Genomic DNA, 24466 nt, shown 5'->3' with positions numbered 1-24466 from the left:
TGTATACATATGGGTATTCTTATTCTATATATACCATTTTATATTTATTTCCTAACAATAAATTACTATTGCACTTTATAAATTTGGTACTTGTTGTCTCAAAAGCACTTTTGTTGCAATATACTCACCACAAACGCTCAAACCCAAAAAAATTATAGGATGTACAAATACACTTCATCAAAACGTGAGCAGCTACATCAAAGAAACATGAAAGATAAGTCAAAATTAACTAGGTAAACTTTGCCCGGGGAAGTTTTAAGTTCAAAGTGTTCAATCTTATAAGAACCATATAGTTTTCCTCGTAATTTACTTATTAAACCTTTTCATTTCTTTGAATTTTTAAGTTTTACGTTGAGTTTGTTGACACACTAATGTCTGCTTGTATTTTAGTAACAGTGTTTGGTTATTAAACATCACTTTTATCTATCATGTCTCATGTCTGACTTTAAATGTAATAAAACTATACGAACCGGAAATAGTCCTGTACCACAAAAAAAATATGTTAATTTACACAGCCAATCAATTGATCAATCGATAAATGCAGATATTAAATAATCGATCAATCAATTAACACTGGACACTTTTAATTTGCAAAACACTCATTTGCAAATCCGCCGCCGCCTCAAACAAGAGCTACAATATCATGTATATAACCAAAATGTGCAGAATTACATGGGATTCAATAATTTCATTGGTTTTCTACAGTTACTTTCATATTTATTTTGCAATTTGAATTATAAAAACATGGGATTTTCAATATCCCATGGGACAGGGCAAAATCCCATGGGATTTACCATTATCCCATGGGATTTTGGTTAAATCCCATGGGATTTTTTTTTGTCCCATGGGATTATTGTAGTCCCATGGGATATTTGTTGTCCCATGGGACAAAAAAAATCCCATGGGATTTTTATTATCCCATGGGATTTTTAATATCCCATGGGACAAATTAAAATCCTATGGGATTCTAATTGTAAATATATAGATATAAATAAACAGTAATGTGTATGTTACAATGTATTCTATTTGGTAGTAAATTATTATAAGATGAATCTTTTTAATTGAATATCTTTTTTTCTTGGGAAATGTTAATTTAGCATATTGTTCTTTAACTGTTCAAAACTAAACTTTTAAACAACAAAGCAGATAATGTAAGTATCAATATATGTTTATTCATGAATTATAGAATACTTTCTTGAAACACAATTATTTGCCATTTGAAATCAATAAAAACTCTATTGTTAGGCTTAACATACTAGTAGCTATTTAAGTTAATCTATTTTTTTCACAATATCCCTCAACACAAAACATTAATAGTTTCTTATCATCCAGCATTGTTTGATGGTATAGTCCACTTTTTGGACATTCAGCACAGAACTTTGATATTATTGTGGTTTCAATATTTTTTTGAATTTAAAAGAACTTCAAATCATTGACTGAGTGATGAAAATAATAACTGATCCAACTTTTTTCTTTGAATTTATTCTGGTCTTGTTTCTATGTTTTCTCCATTTATTTTAGGTGGTGAATTTCAATCCTTCTGAAAAAGAACCAATAAAATCTAAAGTAATGGATTATACAAAATTGTTTTCATACATGTAGCAATAATATGATTTTCAATAAAAATAGCTATGCAGTATGGATTTTACTGATTGTTAAAGGTTGTCCAGTGTCATCAGTTGCTAACGGCCTACATCCTTTGGTCTCTGATGGAGGGTTGTCAAATTAGCAATATACCACATCTTCCTATTCTAATACCATATAACAATCAATTAATTTATTCTTCTTTATAAAATTTGGGTATTTTCCCAAGTTATATACATAATATATATATATATACTGTAAATTCGGAATTAATGCAAGTTTTTTTTTATTGCGAAAAATGCAACGGAGTTGTAAACGCAATAATTTAAACTCGTATTATGAAATATTTTATATGGATTAAACAGGATTTTTCAAAATCGTAAAATTTAAAATCGCATTTAAGTCTAAAATGACAGAATCGCAATAATAAATGCACGCAATAATTTATGAATTTTACAGTATAAAGATCAATGTTAAAAGTTAAAACTTTAGACAACTATAATAACATTCCATTATTCACAAGAATTTGCAATATATTATACAAAATGCAGACAACAGAAACAATATTTCTTTAAGCTTTTGAAGTTCAGACAGATTTCAATTTGTGTTTTATTTCAATGAAAAAATACCTTGAACATATTGGAAATTATAACATTGATACAAACAAAATATGTATGTTTTATCCTTTTTTTTTGTGTTGTTGGCTTGCTGTCTCATTTTAATATACATTTAAACATACATCAATAATCTTCTTCTTTATTAAAAGTAAAAATGGGATATTTTTGATTTTGATATCCCAACATATTATAGTTCTATCACATAACTTATTACCAAGTTCAAAAACACCAATGTGTTTGATATTAATTTTAAGACATGTATAAATGTTCCAGACCATATCAGTATTCGGATCTTACTTTTATGGTCCAGAACTTACAGTCCCACCATATGTGTACAGTCAGACCATTTAAGTATACTTGTACTGTCTGGTACCAGCTCAACCAAACCTGTGTTTTTATTTTAACTGCAATTAAACTTTTTGTATTAATCTATTAAAGATTTCAGTTATGTTGATCTGTACTGTACATTTGTTTGTAATAAACTTGACCAACTTCTTAAAATTGGGCAGACTGTATGCGTACAGTCCAAATACTTGTTTGTTCTGGAACATAAACATGATTAACAAGCATTTGGCAGGATGTCATGCTAAAATCCCATTAATATTAGTACTAAATTTTGAGTATATACATGTAAATCCACAAGTTACTTACTGAAATTCATGGTGAACACTCACCAAAAACTTACAATTTAGAGGAAAGACTGGAAAGATGAATGCACTAACACTATCAAAACAGAGCATAAAACTTACCGAAAAACAAGATGTTTTACATTTATCCAGGAGCAGGATAATTGAAAAGTTGTTTTTTTCTTTCTCTGCTGTCCATCATATAACCTTTGAATTCATTCATGCAAAATATGAAAATCTGCAAAGGTAAGACCTAGAACCTCAACTTATCCACATTTTGAATTTTGAACTGCATACTTGTCCTTTTCATCTTGCTGACAACCTAAACATAAAAAAATGATAAAAACATAATTCTAGATTGAATTTGTGTTTTTATTTTTGTTGGTACATGTACAAACAATTTTCCCAACTTTAAAACGAAAACATCATCACCAAAGAGGAGGTCATACTAACCTCCGAAATATTTAAACAAACCGAAATTATTACTTGATTAAGATCTTGTCGTAAATTAATGGCATAGATACTCTTATTTTTGAAAACTTGATGTCTATTGCATACTTATATTCCTTTTTACGAGAGTATGAATATTAAGATGGACTCCATGGACTTTAATGTAAGCATGATTAATTTTACAGTCACTGACAGTTTTTCAGCTCTATGTGTACATTTTGAGAGAATCTTGCAATACTGTATATTCTGATATTCAGAACTTATTGTGAGGTTTTTATTAATACAACTGAAAGCTGTATCTCGTTTTCATTTCTGATACATATTTATGAGCTGAAGACCAGTGCCGAATTTTTCTCACTGCATTGAAGACCCATAGGTGACCTTCGGCCGTTGTCTGCTCTTTGATTGGGTTGTTGTCTCTTTGTCAAATTCCCAGTTTCCACTTCCCATTTTATATCATGTATGCTGATTTTTCTTAAATTACAATATTCAATCATGCAATTTTGAAGAAGAAAAACCACAAAAGAAATTAGGGAGAGCCTTTTGGTTTTCTTTAACAGAAAGAAACTTCTTCCAGTCAGGAATCATTCTTCCTTCAATAATCTGATACACTTTGGTTGAAGCTATAGTCTTTGTGTGGCTTTCCTTTCCAGCAGACAACTTTTTAAAGTTTTTCATGTCGTAGCGGTAAAAAAATGTCTGCTACTGTGTGCGCTAGAGAATTTGATCAACGTATTAATATGTTTTTGACGATTTACTTGGATTATATGATAGTGTCCTTCACTTTATTACAGTTAAAAACTAGAAAAAGTCATTTTAAAAGTCTAGAATACCATTTAAGTATACTTGTACTGTCTGGTACCAGCTCAACCAAACCTGTGTTTTTATTTTAACTGCAATTAAACTTTTTGTATTAATCTATTAAAGATTTCAGTTATGTTGATCTGTACTGTACATTTGTTTGTAATAAACTTGACCAACTTCTTAAAATTGGGCAGACTGTATGCGTACAGTCCAAATACTTGTTTGTTCTGGAACATAAACATGATTAACAAGCATTTGGCAGGATGTCATGCTAAAATCCCATTAATATTAGTACTAAATTTTGAGTATATACATGTAAATCCACAAGTTACTTACTGAAATTCATGGTGAACACTCACCAAAAACTTACAATTTAGAGGAAAGACTGGAAAGATGAATGCACTAACACTATCAAAACAGAGCATAAAACTTACCGAAAAACAAGATGTTTTACATTTATCCAGGAGCAGGATAATTGAAAAGTTGTTTTTTTCTTTCTCTGCTGTCCATCATATAACCTTTGAATTCATTCATGCAAAATATGAAAATCTGCAAAGGTAAGACCTAGAACCTCAACTTATCCACATTTTGAATTTTGAACTGCATACTTGTCCTTTTCATCTTGCTGACAACCTAAACATAAAAAAATGATAAAAACATAATTCTAGATTGAATTTGTGTTTTTATTTTTGTTGGTACATGTACAAACAATTTTCCCAACTTTAAAACGAAAACATCATCACCAAAGAGGAGGTCATACTAACCTCCGAAATATTTAAACAAACCGAAATTATTACTTGATTAAGATCTTGTCGTAAATTAATGGCATAGATACTCTTATTTTTGAAAACTTGATGTCTATTGCATACTTATATTCCTTTTTACGAGAGTATGAATATTAAGATGGACTCCATGGACTTTAATGTAAGCATGATTAATTTTACAGTCACTGACAGTTTTTCAGCTCTATGTGTACATTTTGAGAGAATCTTGCAATACTGTATATTCTGATATTCAGAACTTATTGTGAGGTTTTTATTAATACAACTGAAAGCTGTATCTCGTTTTCATTTCTGATACATATTTATGAGCTGAAGACCAGTGCCGAATTTTTCTCACTGCATTGAAGACCCATAGGTGACCTTCGGCCGTTGTCTGCTCTTTGATTGGGTTGTTGTCTCTTTGTCAAATTCCCAGTTTCCACTTCCCATTTTATATCATGTATGCTGATTTTTCTTAAATTACAATATTCAATCATGCAATTTTGAAGAAGAAAAACCACAAAAGAAATTAGGGAGAGCCTTTTGGTTTTCTTTAACAGAAAGAAACTTCTTCCAGTCAGGAATCATTCTTCCTTCAATAATCTGATACACTTTGGTTGAAGCTATAGTCTTTGTGTGGCTTTCCTTTCCAGCAGACAACTTTTTAAAGTTTTTCATGTCGTAGCGGTAAAAAAATGTCTGCTACTGTGTGCGCTAGAGAATTTGATCAACGTATTAATATGTTTTTGACGATTTACTTGGATTATATGATAGTGTCCTTCACTTTATTACAGTTAAAAACTAGAAAAAGTCATTTTAAAAGTCTAGAATACCATTTAAGTATACTTGTACTGTCTGGTACCAGCTCAACCAAACCTGTGTTTTTATTTTAACTGCAATTAAACTTTTTGTATTAATCTATTAAAGATTTCAGTTATGTTGATCTGTACTGTACATTTGTTTGTAATAAACTTGACCAACTTCTTAAAATTGGGCAGACTGTATGCGTACAGTCCAAATACTTGTTTGTTCTGGAACATAAACATGATTAACAAGCATTTGGCAGGATGTCATGCTAAAATCCCATTAATATTAGTACTAAATTTTGAGTATATACATGTAAATCCACAAGTTACTTACTGAAATTCATGGTGAACACTCACCAAAAACTTACAATTTAGAGGAAAGACTGGAAAGATGAATGCACTAACACTATCAAAACAGAGCATAAAACTTACCGAAAAACAAGATGTTTTACATTTATCCAGGAGCAGGATAATTGAAAAGTTGTTTTTTTCTTTCTCTGCTGTCCATCATATAACCTTTGAATTCATTCATGCAAAATATGAAAATCTGCAAAGGTAAGACCTAGAACCTCAACTTATCCACATTTTGAATTTTGAACTGCATACTTGTCCTTTTCATCTTGCTGACAACCTAAACATAAAAAAATGATAAAAACATAATTCTAGATTGAATTTGTGTTTTTATTTTTGTTGGTACATGTACAAACAATTTTCCCAACTTTAAAACGAAAACATCATCACCAAAGAGGAGGTCATACTAACCTCCGAAATATTTAAACAAACCGAAATTATTACTTGATTAAGATCTTGTCGTAAATTAATGGCATAGATACTCTTATTTTTGAAAACTTGATGTCTATTGCATACTTATATTCCTTTTTACGAGAGTATGAATATTAAGATGGACTCCATGGACTTTAATGTAAGCATGATTAATTTTACAGTCACTGACAGTTTTTCAGCTCTATGTGTACATTTTGAGAGAATCTTGCAATACTGTATATTCTGATATTCAGAACTTATTGTGAGGTTTTTATTAATACAACTGAAAGCTGTATCTCGTTTTCATTTCTGATACATATTTATGAGCTGAAGACCAGTGCCGAATTTTTCTCACTGCATTGAAGACCCATAGGTGACCTTCGGCCGTTGTCTGCTCTTTGATTGGGTTGTTGTCTCTTTGTCAAATTCCCAGTTTCCACTTCCCATTTTATATCATGTATGCTGATTTTTCTTAAATTACAATATTCAATCATGCAATTTTGTCTATTATTGAAAATACGATAAGCAAAAATAAATGCACAAAAAAATTAACATTGTTATATATATATGTAAAAGACTTTTTTTTAAATTCAAAACAGTTGCCTACACTGTTAATTTCCTTGTTTGATTTCATATTTTTAAAGCCTTTATAGCTAGCTAGATGGTATGCCGGGGCGGATCCAGCCATTTTAAAAAGGGGGGTTCCCAACCCAAGACAAAGGGGATGATCCTATATTCATTTGATTTGTTTTATTGTCTCATACAAGAATATATATGGTTTGACGGTGGGGATCAGGAATCCTGAAATTTTTTCACCTAACCACTGGATGACAGGGGATCTCAACCATTTAAAAGTTTCTCAAACATGTGGGGGTGGGGGTGAACCCCATGGACTCTCCCTATATTTCCTTTGATTTGTTTTATTGTTCTATACAAGAATATATAAATATGGTTTAGGGGTGGGGATCTTGACCGTTTACAAGTTTTCAAACTAGAGGGGGTGGGACTTCACTTTTATTTTATTTCATTATTAATTTTATTGTCCCCGACAAGAATATATATGGTTTAGGGGTGGGGATCTGGATCGTTCACAAGATAATAGCACATTCTCAAATTGAACAGAGTGGGGTAACCCCCAAAGACCTCCTTTTAATTTCATTTGATTTGTTTTATCGTCCCATTCAAGAATATATATGGTTTAGGGATGGGGATCTGGACCGTTTACAAGATAATAGCATATTCTCAAATTGAAAGGGGTGGGGATTACCTCCCATGGACTCACCCTCCCTTCTTTCTTCCCCTCGAAATACCTTTTAATAAGCCCCAATGCACAGATAGTTCACAGTATTTTCCCTTGATTTACACTAAAGAATATACACTATACAGGTGTAATTTTTTTTTTAAAAGATAATACAACTGAAGACCACCATGACCACAGTGGTGGATCCAGAATTTTTCATAAGTGGGGCCCACCGACTGCCTAAGAGGGGCCTGCTCCTGCCATGACTCAGTGATTCCATATATAATCAACCAATTCTTTTCCCAAACAGGGGGCCCTGAACTCCTGATTCCCCCTTTTTTTTCCTCATTTCAATCACCCTGATATAAATTTAGTTTTATCACTTACAATAGGAATGGTTTGAATTCCCCAATAATTCTTATATACCATTAATATCAACATATTTCATTTTTGATAAATGAAAGGCAAAAGATTTCTATGGGTAGAAATGGATAGTGGGAAGCTTTCAGATTCACACCATGCCGGTGGCTGTGTTCAAAGTGCTGGGTTTTTATGACCCTCGTTGTTTGCGGACTAACTATTTAGGCCAGTGGTGGATAATAGTGTGCGTGCATTAATCTTCTATACCTTCTTAATCAATATATTCAAATACTGACGGCAAGTGTTGTAATGATGTATAAATGTCTTTTTGAAATCACCGTGCTATTTACATGTGGGATCGAGAATGCAGGGGAAGGAAACTTGTCAATTATGTTTATTTCTAAGCCAAAATAAAATGAGCCGCCGTAAAATTTACCTTGGGTAATAACAGTGCATGTAAGGCTCGTCTCGGAGGGGTGTCTTTTTTTCTGTCTTCTTTTTATGCCCCACCTACGATAGCAAAGGGGCATTATGTTTTCTGGTCTGTGCCTCCGTTCGTTCGTCCGTTCGTTCGTCCTGTTTCAGGTTAAAGTTTTTGGTCGAGGTAGTTTTTGATGAAGTTGAAGTCCAATCAACCTGTAACTTAGTATATATGTTCCTTATGGTATGATCTTTCTAATTTTAATGTCAAATTAGAGTTCTTACCCCAATTTCACGGTCCACTGAACATAGAAAATGATAGTGCGAGTGGGGCATCCGTGTACTGGGGACACATTCTTGTTTTAGTTATATTTTTAATAACTTACACTTTTTTCCATTATTCTCTTTCTTTCACTATTCTTTATTCCTTTTTTTCTTTGTCCTTTGTTCTCTATTCTGTTAATTCACATCCATACCCTCTTATGTGTATGTGGACTTACTGTAGTTTATTTTTTAGTTCTGGCAGAGATATTAGATACAATATATATGTCTCTGGTTCTGGTATTATGCGATAAGTCAATTTCTTTTTCATGCAGTGTCATGAAATATAATGGTTTTATGCATATCAGCCAAGATTGTGCGCAACATTTTAATAAACAATTCAACACTATATACACGTTATGTGAATTTTATTAAAATCGATGAAGAACATGAATTTGGCAGCTAGTGCCCCTTAAACAGGTAAAGTTCAATTAACAAATTCTGATCTACTGGCATTCAACACCAAATTACTTACTTGCTGTATATTGATAAATGTGATTGATAAATGTGATTGTATATTGTCAATACCTCAACATCGAGAATACGTCATGTGAGGTGTTGGTCGCTACGTTTGATACGGGGTCAAAGGTTGCGGCTTCGAGACAGAGAAAAACATCCAGCTAGGTAAAAAGTGTAGAATTTTGTTTTTGAAAATTTGAGTTGTAAATTTTCCTAAAAAGTACTTAATTCCGTTCATCTAATTGAAAATTTTCCTAAAAAAGTACTTATTTCCGTTCATCTATTATGGGTATAAACTAAACTGAACAAGAAAAGTATTAGTAAACAGACAGAAAGTCCGACGTTGAATTAATTATTTTACAATTGATTGTTTAAATATATGAGAGAATGTTTTAGGCGAATTTTCTTTAATTACAGATAAATGTATTTTAGGTTCAGGAAATGATTTATTCTTCGGGTACGTCTAAACAACCGCTCAGGACCTCCTGAGTGCACTCAGGACATACAAAGTGCACTCAGGACCCATTACCGTAATTATATCTGCACACATGATGTATGTTTATATTCGTTATACGCTTCTTATTTTAGAGTTAAATTTTGGTAGAAGTTGAAATCGCAGGGGCGGATCCAGCCATTTTAAAAAGGGGGGGTCCTAACCCAGGGCAAAAAAAGGGGGGGTTCAACTACATGTCCCCATTCAAATGCATTGATCGGCCTAAAAAAGGGGGGTTTCCACCCCCGCCCCCCCCCCGGAACCCCCCTCCCCCCTCTGGATCCGCGCCTGAATCGAACTTAGATAGATATGTTAATTCTTATAAAATAATGAGGGCACGTGTCACTGATTACACAACTACTGAGCCATAAATTATCCAATCAACAAAATTGATTGGATTATCTTTATTGTTTTTTAGGAATTGTATTGTTTAGTTCAGTTTTACCTTTAACATGAATTTGCATATAGAAAAAATTAAACATGTATCTCATTCGATGTGCTTTTTCAGTTTATTTTTCATGATGACGGGTAAATTAATTTGTTGTCTTTTGCAGTTCACGAATAAAGAAAATTATTTTATAGTTGCGTTTTTTTTCTGTAACAAGTTCGATTTTTGTTTTTCAGTGTGATTCTTTTCTCTATCTCTCTCTCTAAATCAAGTTTTTAAACAAACACAATGTTGACTGAATATCAAATTTTATTACATTTGTATATCTTTATTCTCAACAAACCATTATACAAGAGAAGACAATTATGTACAATATTCAGTTTAACCTTAACGGAAATCTGTGCACGAAGACTTAGTCGTGGTTTGAACGGATTTCGTGTCAATAAACTGTCTTCGAAATAGTCTTTCTTTGTTAATGTTTGTGTCATTTTGGTCTTTTGTGGATAGTTGTCTCATTAGCAATCATACCACATCTTCTTTTTTTAAATTTCTCGATACTACAATCTAACTTACATATTTTTTAGAAATAATTATACCCAAAATATCATAATTTTCAAAAAACGGAGACGAAAACGGAGAAAAGTTCATTTTCAGAATTTATTTTCGCATTGAAATTCGTTTCAGGCTTGTGAAACTGGACAAAACACTTTAATTAGAGAAAAAAAACTTAATAAAAACGGATTTCTTAACATATTCGTATAACTCAAAAATAAAATTCCTGGACAAGTTCGATAAAAATGAGAAATAACATCTAACTACATGTATATGAGTTTGATTGTTTGAAAAGTACGGCTTTTACCGTTTAGAACGGATTCCATATACAAAACTTTAATTAATATAAATTCTTTTAAAGTATGAACATTTATAATTATTTCCCTTTTCAAACTCGTGCAAAGAATTAATTACTGGTCCCGGACATGATAATAAAATTAAGAATAAAACTTAAAAATTTATGGAACGAAATTTTAATAAAAGACGAAAATCTTAAAACATCGTGATATTCATTCTAGACGTCACAATATTACTTCCCGCATGGTCACACTGTACTAACAACACAATGTATAAAACAACAATAAAGATAATCCAATTAATTTTGTTGATTGGATAATTCATGGCTCAGTAGTTGTGTAATCAGTGACACGTGCCCTTATTATTTTCTAAGAATTACAAATTCTACCAAATTTAACTCTAAAATAAGAAGCGTATAAAGAATATATGCATCCATCCTGTGTGCGATGACTATAAAGGGTCCTGAGTGCACTTCGTATGTCATGAGTGCAATCAGGAGGTCCTTCAAGCGGTGTTTAGACGTACCGTTATTCTTCTGGAAGCTTCAATTTTTTCTTATCAATAACTTTTACACAAGGAGACATTTTTTTTTTTGACAGCATGAACCCCAGTTAATGAGCAAACACAAATTAAGAACGAAAATCGTTTACAATTAAATTTTATAGAAGGAAAAAAAGGGGGGGGGGGTAATAAACAAATTTTATTTACGCTCACATACTTTTAAACAGATTTGCATATGTAAGCTCTCTATAGTTAATGTTAAATTATTTCAGGAGTTTAAAAAAAAAGAATATTATATACAGTTTAATTTCGACTAAAATAGTGATTCTTTTTATAGATTTGGTACCTCAGTTTCGACTCAACATTTCATTTTGAATTGTTAGATGGCAAACTCTTTAGGCGAATATTGTATCTGTTCTTTATTTAATTATGGTGATATTGGCGATAATATTCATTATAACAAGGCCTTGTACAAATCCTTGATTATAGAATGTTTGGTAATATAAAAAGACGAAAGTAGACAAACCCTAATTATGCAGGGTTTCACAAGTTGATCTCCAAGCGGCCCACATTTAACATATAATAAGATCTATATTTTTCAACGTTTTCAAAATGAAATAACTTGAATTGAAAATTTCCCAACTGTGAAAATTTGTTATTTCTAAACGTCTTTAATTATTATTTCGGAAAAAAAATTTATTTAGCATATTCATATATTTTCATAATTTTTTCCGAGGAAACCTTTTTTTTTGCAAAGTTTACTTCTATATGTTTTTAACCATCACCAGCGACTTATTCTCTGCCATCACCAATTAGTCCTAATTATTAAAGATCAATTGCCCAAATTCAAATGATGATTGGTATATCGTATTGAATATGACCATCGGTCATCCGTGACGTATCCCAAATAACGACGCATGCCGATAGATAGATCATAGTTTATTAATTAGCGTCTCGCAATTTAAATTTCATCAAGGGGGCTTAATTAAACCAGTTACTATACAAATCTTGAAAAAACGATGTACATGTACTTTTTAATATTTTTAAAACAAATTACGAAAACGTTTAGTATAAAAATCACCGAATATAAATGTTTCTTTCTTGCAGGTTTTGGCATTTGTAAATAACATTAACGTTTTGGAATTCTAATGCAAAAGACAGTCGATTCAAACTGAAATAACTTCTTTAAAGATGGTTTGATTTTTTCAGAGACACATGTATTATATATGTCTCAATACATGTATTATATGTCTCTGATTTTATCAAAACAAAAATTACAAAATTATAAAATATGTTAGTTATCGAATGTATACCCTGAACTCTTACTATTATATATACATGTCCTAAGTTACTTAATGTCCTGTGTGCAACCAGGAGATCCTGAACGGTTTTTAAACGTACCATTATTTTATATGCATATATTCAAAGCTGTTCTTAATTATATGCATACTAGGTATCAGTGGCGGATCCAGGGGGAGGGTTTCGGGGGTTGGAACCACCCCTTTTTTTGAACGATCAATGTATTTGAATGGGGACATATGGTTGGAACCACCCCCTCCCCCTTTTGTCCTGGGTTGAGACCCCCTTCTTTTCAAATGGCTGGCTCCACCGCAGAGGTGTATTTATATATATATGTGTGTACCAGCCCCCTCCTAAATCTTGGGAAACAAATGGTAGATTATATAGGGAATCACGGAAGCATGACTGGACGTGACCCCTCTAATAGTGTGAAATAATGCCAATAGGTCTTTTAAAACACATCTTTATTCATACATGTATATATACGTTTTCTCACGGATTTGTTCATGCAATATTGGAATTATGTTTACTCAATGCGCAATTACTGAAGTTTATATTTGCTACTTTTCTTCTTAATTTCATATAATTTTTTTTTTGATTTTTTTTCTTCGAAAAATTAGTGGTGTTGAAATAGGGAATGGACACAGATACCTTATCACATTTAACCAAAGAAATGTTGTATAATGTCATCAATCTGTATTACACGTAGACAGGATGTTCTCTAGAAAACTATACGTTATACATACCCGAGAATACACGCACTGTCGTAATGGAAAATTACTGTATGTTATAGTTACCTGTAATCAGCTTTGCAACACCATGTCATGACAGTTCAAAAAGATTTTCTTCAAATCAAATTGGAATATTCATTTTTTCTGTAAAATTTAAAACTTTAAAAAGTAGACTTTGACAAAATTATGAAATAGAAAGAATTGAACAATTTAAAATCGTATTTTAACAAAGATTTAGATATAATTTTACAACGATCCTTAAAAAATAACCAAACAAACGTTGAATCAAACGATATGAACCTACGCAGTTTTATATTAAAATACTGACACACACCAGTTTGCCATCTCAGTATGCAAGGCAAGGGTGCTTGGTGAGGTGCTGGAACTTGATGTACATGTATCATTAAGTTAATACAGTTCTGTTAGTATTGACTGCCTTTTTACAGAGACTTTCTATTCTTACTGTTATCAGTTAGTATAGACGGTTCCTGGCTTAGAATGATTCTCTGCTCAGCAAATGGTGCGTAATTAGCATTTGAATCAAATTTCTTGTAGAAGTAAAAAACACAAATTAATGTATTTGACAACTTTATACAGGAGCACAGTCTATATTATCCGGCGTAAATAACTTCGAGATTTATGTGGAAGTTTACTCTGCTGCTCGATCTATGCTAATCGATGTTCCAGTATATTTCATATTTATATTTATTCGTGAGGCCTCGTCATCGTTTATATTCACTAAAAGCACAGTCGCCTAAATATTTTATATGGCGAAAAAATTGCGAAAATTGGGGGAAATAATATATTTTTAGTAGCATTATTATTTTAGAATCTTAAGAGGTTGCTTGCAAATTTAACTCTAAAATGAGAAGTGTATGACGATCTATAACGAATATATACATCAATCATGTGTGCAGATACGACGGCGACTATATAGGGTCTGCCATGAGTGCACTTTGTATGCCCTGCATGTGTGCACCCAGGAGGTCCTCCTGAGCGGTGTTTAGACGTACCGGAAAAATCTTATCTGATTCAGGATCAATTCATCGGTTACACTCCCCTGTCACCAGTGATTCTTTTTTGCTGACATTCTGAAAAAGTATTGTGTAGTCCCTGTGTAAGTGTTGACTCTTAACTTGCACATGTGATTTTTTAACACTTCCTGGACTTCTGCAAAAACAGAAAGTCACAGGACATTCCGACAAAAAGTCACACGACAAAAAGTCAAACACTCAGGCATAAAGTAACAAAGTTAATAGGACAAAAAGTCACAAACAATTTGTTGACAATTGATTGAATATAAATGAAAAAAGATTTTGAAATATCTTCTTTTTATTACATATATTCATTTTTAATTTTAGGAAATTGTTCATAATATAAAAAAGAAGATGTGGTATGATTGCCAATGAGACAACTGTCCACAAGAGACCAAAATGACACAGACATTAACAACTAGAGGTCTTTACGGCCTTCAACCATAAGCCAATATAAAGAAGGTATGGTATGATTGCCAATGAGACAACTGTCCACAAGAGACCAAAATGACACAGACATTAACAACCATAGGTCACCAAACAGCCTTCAACAATGAGCAAAGCCCGAGGTAAAGCCCATACCGCATAGTCAGCTGTAAAAGGCAATCATACTATATCTTTTTTTTTATATTTACATGTTAAAAAATGCGTGCAAATGTAATCAAAAGCTGCACACAAACGTAATGATTTTTGTGCGCAAATGTAATGGTAATGTGCGCAAACCTAATGCACTGATTTATTTGTTTTTAATAAATTTTAATTTAAAGTTGCTATATCATGTTCATGTATAAAACTTCAAGAAAAATACAAAAAGAGTGTTTTCTTGTTCAAAGAAAAATAATCTCAAAACTAAATTGTGACTTTTTGTCCTGTGACAGTGTGTGACTTTTTGACTGTGACTTTCTGTCCTGCATTCAGATTGAATAGGGGAGTTTGGTTGACCCCGCCTCCCTCTATCTGAGACTACTATCTCAGTGATGAGCTTTATGTTTCATGTACAAAGGTATTGTGCTTGTCATATATATGTATGTCGGATAAAAGCTCTACAGACCTTTAATATGTTGTATTGTTATATGTATAACCGACAATAAATAAATAGCCCCTAACAAGTAAGAATTAGGTTACTTCTTTTTGTTTTGACATCTTGCATGGGTTTTTATAGCCCCGTATTAAAATTATGCCCCCACTTTAAAAAAAAGGGGGGGGGGTATACTGTTTTACCCCTGTCTGTCCATCCATCCTTTGCGTCAGTCAGTCCGTCCGATGAATATTTTTCGTCCCATTTTCCTTAGGAACTACAATAGAAGGATTTCTGAAATTTGGTTTCAGGGTTAAATAAGTCAGCTATACTGTGTGATGCATTTTCAGATTCATCACTCGACAACTTCCTGTTTTCCCAACAGTTGTATGATTTTACACATGATAGCCAAGTTGAAAGTTGAAAACTAACAACCTAATTTATGTACAAAAAAATTGAAAAACAGATATGTTACACATAAACAAACGACAATCACTGAATTATCGGATCCTGACTTGGAACAGGCACATCCATAACAAATTGGCAGGGTATAAGGAACTTTGAAAATATTTAGTTTTTGTGGTTTGGTCAATTTTCCGGATACTGTAAGCAATAAGGCCCCTTTATTTAGTGAATGAAATAATTGTAAGATGCACTTAGCTGTCTGTCATATTTTATATGAACTTGACCTCATTTTCATGCATGGTTCATTGGTCAATGAAACACTGCATTGTTTTGTCAGTTTATCATATGTTTAAAGTTACAGGTAGATTATATTTGGTAGATATGAAACAATTGTAAGGTGTGCATGTCTGAATGGCAGATTCATATATAAACCATGACCGCATTTTATTGTTCTTTGGTCAATGAGAAGTTTTCTTGGTTTTGTCATTTTATCAGGCCACATTTAAAAGAATGTCTGTTTCCCCTCCCCAGGTCTACCCTTTGTAAACAGACCAGGAAGGCAGGTTTTTTTTAGCTCACCTGACCTGAAAGGTCAAGTGAGCTTTTCTCATCACTTGGCGTTCGTCGTCTGTCGTCCTGCGTCCGTCGTCTGTAAACTTTTACAAAAATCTTCTCCTCTGAAACTATTTGGCCAAATTCTACCAAACTTGGCCACAATCATCCTTGGGGTATCTAGTTTAAAAAATGTGTGGCGTGACCTGTCAAACCAACCAAGATGGCCGCCATGGCTAAAAATAGAACATAGGGGTAAAATGCAGTTTTTGGCTTATAACTCAAAAACCAAAGCATTTAGAGCAAATCTGACATGGGGTAAAATTGTTGATCAGGTCAAGATCTATCTGCCCTGAAATTTTCAGACGAATCGGACAACCTGTTGATGGGTTGCTGCCTGTGAAATGGTTATTTTAAGGAAATTTTGCAGTTTTTGGTTATTATCTTGAATACTATTATAGATAGAGATAAACTGTAAAAGCAATAATGTTCAGCAAAGTAAGATCTACAAATAAGTCAGCATGATCAAAATTGTAAGAGGACCCCTTAAGGAGTTATTGCCCTTTATAGTCAATATTGAACAACTTTTCGTCATTTTTGTATCTTGTATAAAAATCATTTCTAAAACTACTTGGCCAAATTTAACCAAACTTGGCCACAATCATAATACTAGGGTATCTATTTAAAAAAAAAAGTGTCTAATGACCCCGCCTACCAACGAAGATGGCCGACATCAGTAAACACATTAACAGGTGAGCGACACAGGCTCTTGAGAGCCTCTAGTTTTTTTTAACTGGATGTGATTGTCATAGCATGGTCACATGAATGGTTTGACTTGTCCAGTCCAGGCCACTTATCAGTTGTTTGTGCTCAATTTGAGTGTATTTATTTAGATTATCAATCCTTCTGCTTTCAAGCACTTTCCAAAAATGGAAACAAATTATTTTCAGGAAAAAAATAATTTCGATTTTTTTGTGGAAAATAATTTTTTGACCCGGGCGCTTATTTTTGACCCGTGTGGGGGGAGGGGAAACAAACATATTTTTAATTTTGGCCTTAGATTTTTTAAGCATAGGTCTACTTGTTGTATGGAATGACTACAAGGTATCATATAAAAAAAGATGTCTGCCTGCCAAGGTTAATTTTACTGTGACCTCATATTCATAGAATAATGATAATATTCATGATATTGAACAGCAAGAATGATGAGTAAGTTGATGTTATATACAAATAAGACAAAATTTTCAGTTGCCTACTAATATGTAATACATGTAGTAGTTATTTTTGTCATTAAATGATGTTTACCCTTTTATGTGTAGGGCAAGAACATGAAAGATAAAGGGGAAACTATAAACAGAAGAAATTATCAACAAAATAAGATTTACAGAGGTCAACAAAGCCTAAATGGTAAGTCCACTGTTATAAAAAATTTTGTCCTTGAATAATAATTAAATATTTATTAAAATAAGATGTGGTATGATGAAAGAGAAAACTATCCATCAGAGTTCAATTTAGTGGATGCAAGCATTGTAATTACTTATTAGAGGCCATTGATGACCTGTGAGTAATGAGAAAACCCATACCCTATACATGTTATAGTAATCTATAAAAGTCAACACTAACCAAATTTGAAACAGAGCATCAATTCAAACGTCAAATATACCAGACTAATTTATAAAAACAAAAAATTATGAAAAATAAAAATGACGGGTATGAACCAACATCAACCACTGAACTATGTACAAGCTCCTGATATTAGACAGGTATAATATGGCTGAGTTGATATAAAAATAAGAAACACTTAGCAGTCTGATTTCCAATGAGACATTTCTCCAATAGAGATCAAATGACATTTAAGGAGGCTCTAGGGTATAACAATTTCAGAAAAATGTTTTAATATTTTTTTTTCATAACTCAATTTATTTATATCTTTATCATATGGTACACCAAATCATTCAAAACAATCAATTCGGTTTGGCCCCAGATGACTTTTAAAATGCATATATCATTGAAAAAGCTCCAAATTATCTCCCTTTGGTGCAAAAAAGCCATTTTTTGGCATTAAAAATGTAATATCTTATTTAACTCATCGGTGGCCTATATTTTTTATTATAATTTTAAATAAGCTGTACTTTAACTAAACTATTATAAAATTTAAGCGATTTCTGTAATTTAGTACTTGAATATTTAAATGAAAGTTTATCATATTAATCATAAACATGATAAAATAGCCATTTTATTGATCTCTTCACTGATAATTTTTGAGTTTGTGTATTTGTAGGTCAGAAATCTGGATTTTCATGGTCATCATTCACAGATCAATACTGAACGGAAAACTTAAAGCTGATATTTTTCTCCATAGTGCGACTTTTTTATTAATTTGAAATGGAACATGTTTTTTCCTACATTTATTTGAAAGAGGAAATTTCAACATGATGACTATAAACAAAAAGGAGTCATATCATCACGATCATTGATGCACAAGAATTTGATCATATAAATACAACAATGTAATTATCAATTGAAAGATGGAACGAATGAACAAGATATTAGAATGTTGTTGTCCAAATAAACTTGCTTTGTCTTCTCATTTGAATCTCTCCATTCAATAAAGATGTACAGAGGAAGATCTTTGAAGAACAGATTGAAAAAATGTTTTGTCTAAGAATTGCAGGAATATTCTAGTGAATGAAATTATTTATTGACTTCACTCTTATATAGTGGACTGAATAATTGTACATAGCAAGCTGTGAATAAAGAAAGCAAAAACTTTAACAAAAAGTGTTTATATTATAAATTTGCAATTATAAGCATACTATTATGTACACCACAAAGTTATATATAATTCAAATTGTTTGCCTATACAAGTATTGCAATGAACCTATAACAAAGAAAATCTTACCTCATGAAAAGAGTGAACTATTCAGTCAGAATATGAAATATTTTTTCAGTTCTATTTTTCATAATAGAATAAACAAGACAAAGATTTCAAAACAATATTTTTTCATTTATTTAGAAATTTCATCATTTTGTTTCAGTGAAAGGACTTTATTCTTTGACTGTAAAATATTATTATTATACATTCCAAAATAAGAATAATATTTATTGTCATATAAACAAATAAAAAACATGTTTGTGACAAAATTTAAAAAAAATTATATATATGTATATATAAAAAATATAAAAAAAACTCGTATACATTTAAAACATTTTACTACCAAACAGCATTCATTGTAACATACACATAACTTTATATTTATATATATATATTTATAATTTTAATCCCATAGGATTTTATTTTGTCCCATGGGATATTAAAAATCCCATGGGATAATTATAGTCCCATGGGATTTTTTTTGTCCCATGGGACAACAAATATCCCATGGGACTACAATAATCCCATGGGACCAAAATAAATCCCATGGGATTTAACCAAAATCCCATGGGATAATGGTAAATCCCATGGGATTTTGCCCTGTCCCATGGGATATTGAAAATCCCATGTTTTTATAATTCAAATTGCAAAATAAATATGAAAGTAACAGTATAAAACCAATGAAATTATTGAATCCCATGTAATTCCGCACATTTTGGTTATATACATGATATTGTAGCTCTTGTTTGAGGCGGTGGCGGATTTGCAAATGAGTGTTTTGCAAATTAAAAGTGTCCAGTGTTAATTGATCAATCAGCAAAGTCATTTGAATTTGATGACATTTTAAAAAGATATCGACTTAAAAAGGATTTTTTTGTTTAGAGTATGTTTATATTAGTTTAAGCGGGCATTCAGTGAGGTTTAAAACTAATACGAAATTGTATTTGTTAGTATTAAGGTAGGATTTCATACCAAAATATTTCAGAAGTCGTATTGACTGATAAAATAATGTCAGACAGGTCTTTTGGGAGGGTTGTTGTTTCAGTTCGTAAATATCTATGTGCTAGTCTGATCACACTTTTGCTTTTAATTGGCATGTCACCAATAGTTTAGATTACGACTCTTTTCCTGGTTTTCCATAGCAAAACATATTCTGCATATTAAAGTAGATAGTACATAATTTTTACCGAGCTCTCCTATACTTAATTATTGATGACATGCCAATTAAAAGCAAAAGGTCCAATTTTTGGCTTAACTAGGCTGGTAAACTTACCGAAAATAAAATAATTGGGTGATAGTATTATTGGTTTACTTTCTCAGTTAATCTGCTCATAGTAACTACATGTAGAACTTGAGAAAAAAGTTAGTCTTGGGGATTATTGTGATTTCATTGAATTGATGTCATAGCAGCCAATTTCAGGAACGCTTCGGCTAAAATAAGTATATAGCACAAGCCTCTCTTAAAATAATTTTTTCGTTAAAAAAAAAAAGGATAAACACAATTTACACGTACTGTATTATAACAATCTTCTATTTTGTATATTATTTCTAAGAAACTTTCACCAGGCAGATTCACCATTTAACTTAATTTTCTATTTTTAATGGCTGCATTTACAATGCCTCGCAAATTTACACTTCAAAATCCGCAATATATTATTAGTTAAAGTACATTATTTCAACTTTCAATTCTACTTTCAGACGAGGTTAAATACAATTTATTACAGGGTCAAGTTTTCCCCCAAATCGTTCCTTGAACAGGATCCTTGTTTCTGCATTATTTGTTTTTTGTTTTATCAAAGTATTATTCTAGTTTTTTCGTAGGAAAGCATGAACTAACTTTGCCATGTCTAAAAAGAGATAGACAGAAAATGGATTGCAATTTAACAATTTAAAAGGTTTATTGACGGTCTGAATGAGTGTCTTTATTTTTGTATTCTTTAATCTGAATGCCATTTTTCTGTATTCTTTATTTTATTTATCCAATTTTCATTATTTTTAAGATTTATCCCCCAATTATACCATTTTTATTATTACTTAACCCTTGTTACTATCTTCGAAATTGTGTCAGAGAGACAACAACCCGACTAAAAAGCAGAAATCCGTCTGCATGTCCCATATTTATTCACGATTGTTTGCCCATTATTCTCTATCTTGTAAACATAATTATCACTGTACTAGTATACATATTTTTAGGGGCCAGCTGAAGGACACCTACGGGTGCGGGAATTCTCGCTACATTGAAGACCCATTGGTGACCTTCGGCTGTTGTCTGCTCTATGGTCGGGTTGTTGTCGCTTTGACACATTCCCCATTTCCTTTCTCAATTTTAATATCCAGAACAGCACTTTTTGTTCTTTAACGTACCTTTTTGTACTTGTATATTCAAATGATAATAAGAGTAGGCCTACGTATTTTAATAATCTTTTGTATTTAACCATCAAACAAATTTAACTGTATTAACAAGTATTTTAGTAACTTAGACCATCACGATTTTCTGTAAAATTATGTATTTAGTATGACTTATTCGTGTTTTTGATGTGTAAAGGGTGTACGATTGGTGTGTTATACATCTTGGATCAGTGTGTTAATGAAATAGGGAAATAATGAAAGATCAGCAAAATTTTGTTCAAAAGATATTCATTGTCTGTTTCAACATTGCGGCTGTGAAGAATAACCCCTTGAAAATGAAATAGACAACAGAGAAAGTAAATGTCACTTCCGAAAAGCATGCGCACATGTCTAGTCATCCGATTTTCGCCGCAAAATTTTTCAAGTTGGATAAAAATCTAAATGAAAGACTTTAAGTTTCCGTCTATAACTGTTAGGACAAGTTTATGGTGTCTGCTTTCGATCTGACAATAGATCAGTAAATGTTGTATTTTTTGGTCCTGAGAAGAAATTAAATCCCGTGATCCATTAACACAAAGACTGAATACGACACGCAAGTACACAGAAGCTAATTAATGTTTTATGCAACACGCGAACATTCAGTGGTGTGTTGAAATTCAGTGTAACTTCAATTTAAAGGCCTGCTTTATATTTGTGTGGTGTGTTGTGGTTGTCTTCTTTTGTTATCTCCGTATTTCTTGAAAGCTTTTCACAATCAGCAGAGTTTTACCATAGCACTAAGTTATATACTAGTCAACAACAACAAGGGTTATGATACACAACTTTCAACTCAAATTTATGATAAAATAATATAAAAAACTGTAAAATTATTCGAATACAAACTTTTCTTTGGACGGCGAATGCATAATAAAACTATTCAAAGTTACCAGGTTTTTTTTTACGCCAGACGCATATGAATCAGAAAATTAGCCAAAATCAGAAATACCGTAATATTTTGGTTTTAAGGGAAACAATGAGAAAATCTGTGAAGGGAATCGATAGTCTAATCCGACCATGTTTTATGTTCCAAACTGTACGTTAAAAAAATACATAATTTCTTTCTAAAATCAGTGAAAAATTATATTGGAAATAAATCAAATTACAAACAAATAAAGAATGTTGAGTTTTTTGTCTTAATTTATATGTTTTGGTGAGAAACAAACTTTGTAAACATGATACATTTACCAATTGCCAAGTTTTTACCTTGTTGTCGTTTAAACAATGTTTTTTTTGTGATATATATTGATAATTCATTGCCTTGTATTGTTTTTTTAGTTGACTAGTATATGTATGACTGACATGTTTTATGACCGAAAAGTTGTCACAAGATGAACTATTTGATTTCGGCATGTCGTATTTTTTTCCTTATTCTGAACATGCTTAAAGCGATGGCCATATTAGGAAAGATTGAGTTTTTTTTCAATTTAAAGTCATTAAGAATAACCAATTAGATTGACAAGCTTCGTCATGCACAAGGAAATAAGATTTATACATGGATATTAAACGTGTACGTAGTACATACATATGTTCTGAAACATGTTATTTAGTTATTTACAATCAGAACAATGTTATCTTGATGATGTAAACAAAGACATTTGTGTTTGTTTGTTTATCTTGAAACACGCATATATATTAGAAAATTAAGAGATGTGGTATGACTTTCAATAAGACAACTATCAACCAGAGTTCAAATGAAATGAATATAATCAGTTATAGGCTACTGCACGACCTTCAACAATGAAAAAACCTCAAACTGTATTGTCGGCTATGAAAAGCGTGAATCTTTTAAACTGGAGAACTTACAGCATAGTTTATAACAATTCATAAATTCATGAAGAACAAATATCACTGACGGAAACTTAAGACAACACCTTGACTGAAGGAGTCGGTTTCACAAAAAAACTTACGACATAGATTGATCTGAAATATATTGAATTGTTCATGGCTTACGATAAATGTTAGTCGTAATTTTTTTTGGTGAAACAGGCTCCTGACTTAGCACATACAGATGTAGTGGGGTTAAGCATGTTTGTGGGTACTCAACCCTCCGTCAAATTTGGGACAGTAGCGCAACAACACACTATAAGAACAAAATGTAAAAAATCAGTTGCAATTAGCTAAATTCAAGAGATGAATGCCAGGCACAAAATCAGCACAGTATAAAACAATCGACACAAAACATCTCCATAAGAGTACTTGCAGTTTCCTGTACTGAAAGCTAGTTAAAAAAAGCCAATTGCAACTAAGAAATACTTATATAATCACGTTTTCTAAGACTAAAGTATCAAGCAGTGCATGCAGTTCATGTACAGTATACATGTTCACATCATTTATTTACATAAATCAAGACTGAAAATTCCGATTTGAAGAGTAGTTTCGGGATGGAGCATTGGTTGAAACAATGGTAGATTTTGAATTTTTTTTTTAAATGGACCTTAATTTTTCCTAAAAATAGAGAAAACGTTACATATAATAATAGATCATAATTTACTTAGATGTATTATAATGCACAATTTATTGTTGGCATGCAATAAAGAATAGTAGTGAAATATGACCCCATATTTACGCATAAACAATGATGAGTGACAGTTGTATACCAGAAATATGCATGTGTTCACCAAAAATTTATGAGACAAGACTTATTTAAAGATAAACTGCGACGCCCTTTACATATACATTTAACACATGTAATGTAAATCAATTAAAATATTTAAATTTAAAAA

At 31.8% G+C, this 24466-nt stretch overlaps 1 protein-coding gene and 2 long non-coding RNA genes across 4 annotated transcripts in view; 2 read left to right on the top strand and 1 right to left on the bottom strand.

The window, feature by feature from the left end:
• Window positions 1–24466, top strand: part of LOC139502316 (putative defense protein 3) — a 43383-nt gene that overhangs the window by 2258 nt on the left and 16659 nt on the right. The window lies entirely within an intron of this gene.
• On the bottom strand, window positions 1153–3777 carry LOC139501368 (uncharacterized). Its single transcript, XR_011658531.1, has 2 exons — window positions 2951–3777; window positions 1153–1540 (listed from the first exon to the last, which is right to left on the bottom strand). It is a non-coding gene; the product is annotated as an uncharacterized lncRNA (long non-coding RNA).
• LOC139500799 (uncharacterized) lies at window positions 14494–19477 on the top strand. 2 transcript variants are annotated; one of them, XR_011658366.1, is made up of 3 exons: window positions 14494–14588; window positions 17800–17887; window positions 18762–19477. It is a non-coding gene; the product is annotated as an uncharacterized lncRNA (long non-coding RNA). The 2 variants fall into 2 exon arrangements; XR_011658365.1 differs by lacking the exon at window positions 14494–14588 and having other exon boundaries at window positions 16625–17887.

This window comes from Mytilus edulis, chromosome 13, assembly GCF_963676685.1.
Source record: "Mytilus edulis chromosome 13, xbMytEdul2.2, whole genome shotgun sequence".
Classification (NCBI taxonomy): domain Eukaryota; kingdom Metazoa; phylum Mollusca; class Bivalvia; order Mytilida; family Mytilidae; genus Mytilus; species Mytilus edulis.
This window is presented reverse-complemented; position numbering and strand designations above follow the sequence as displayed.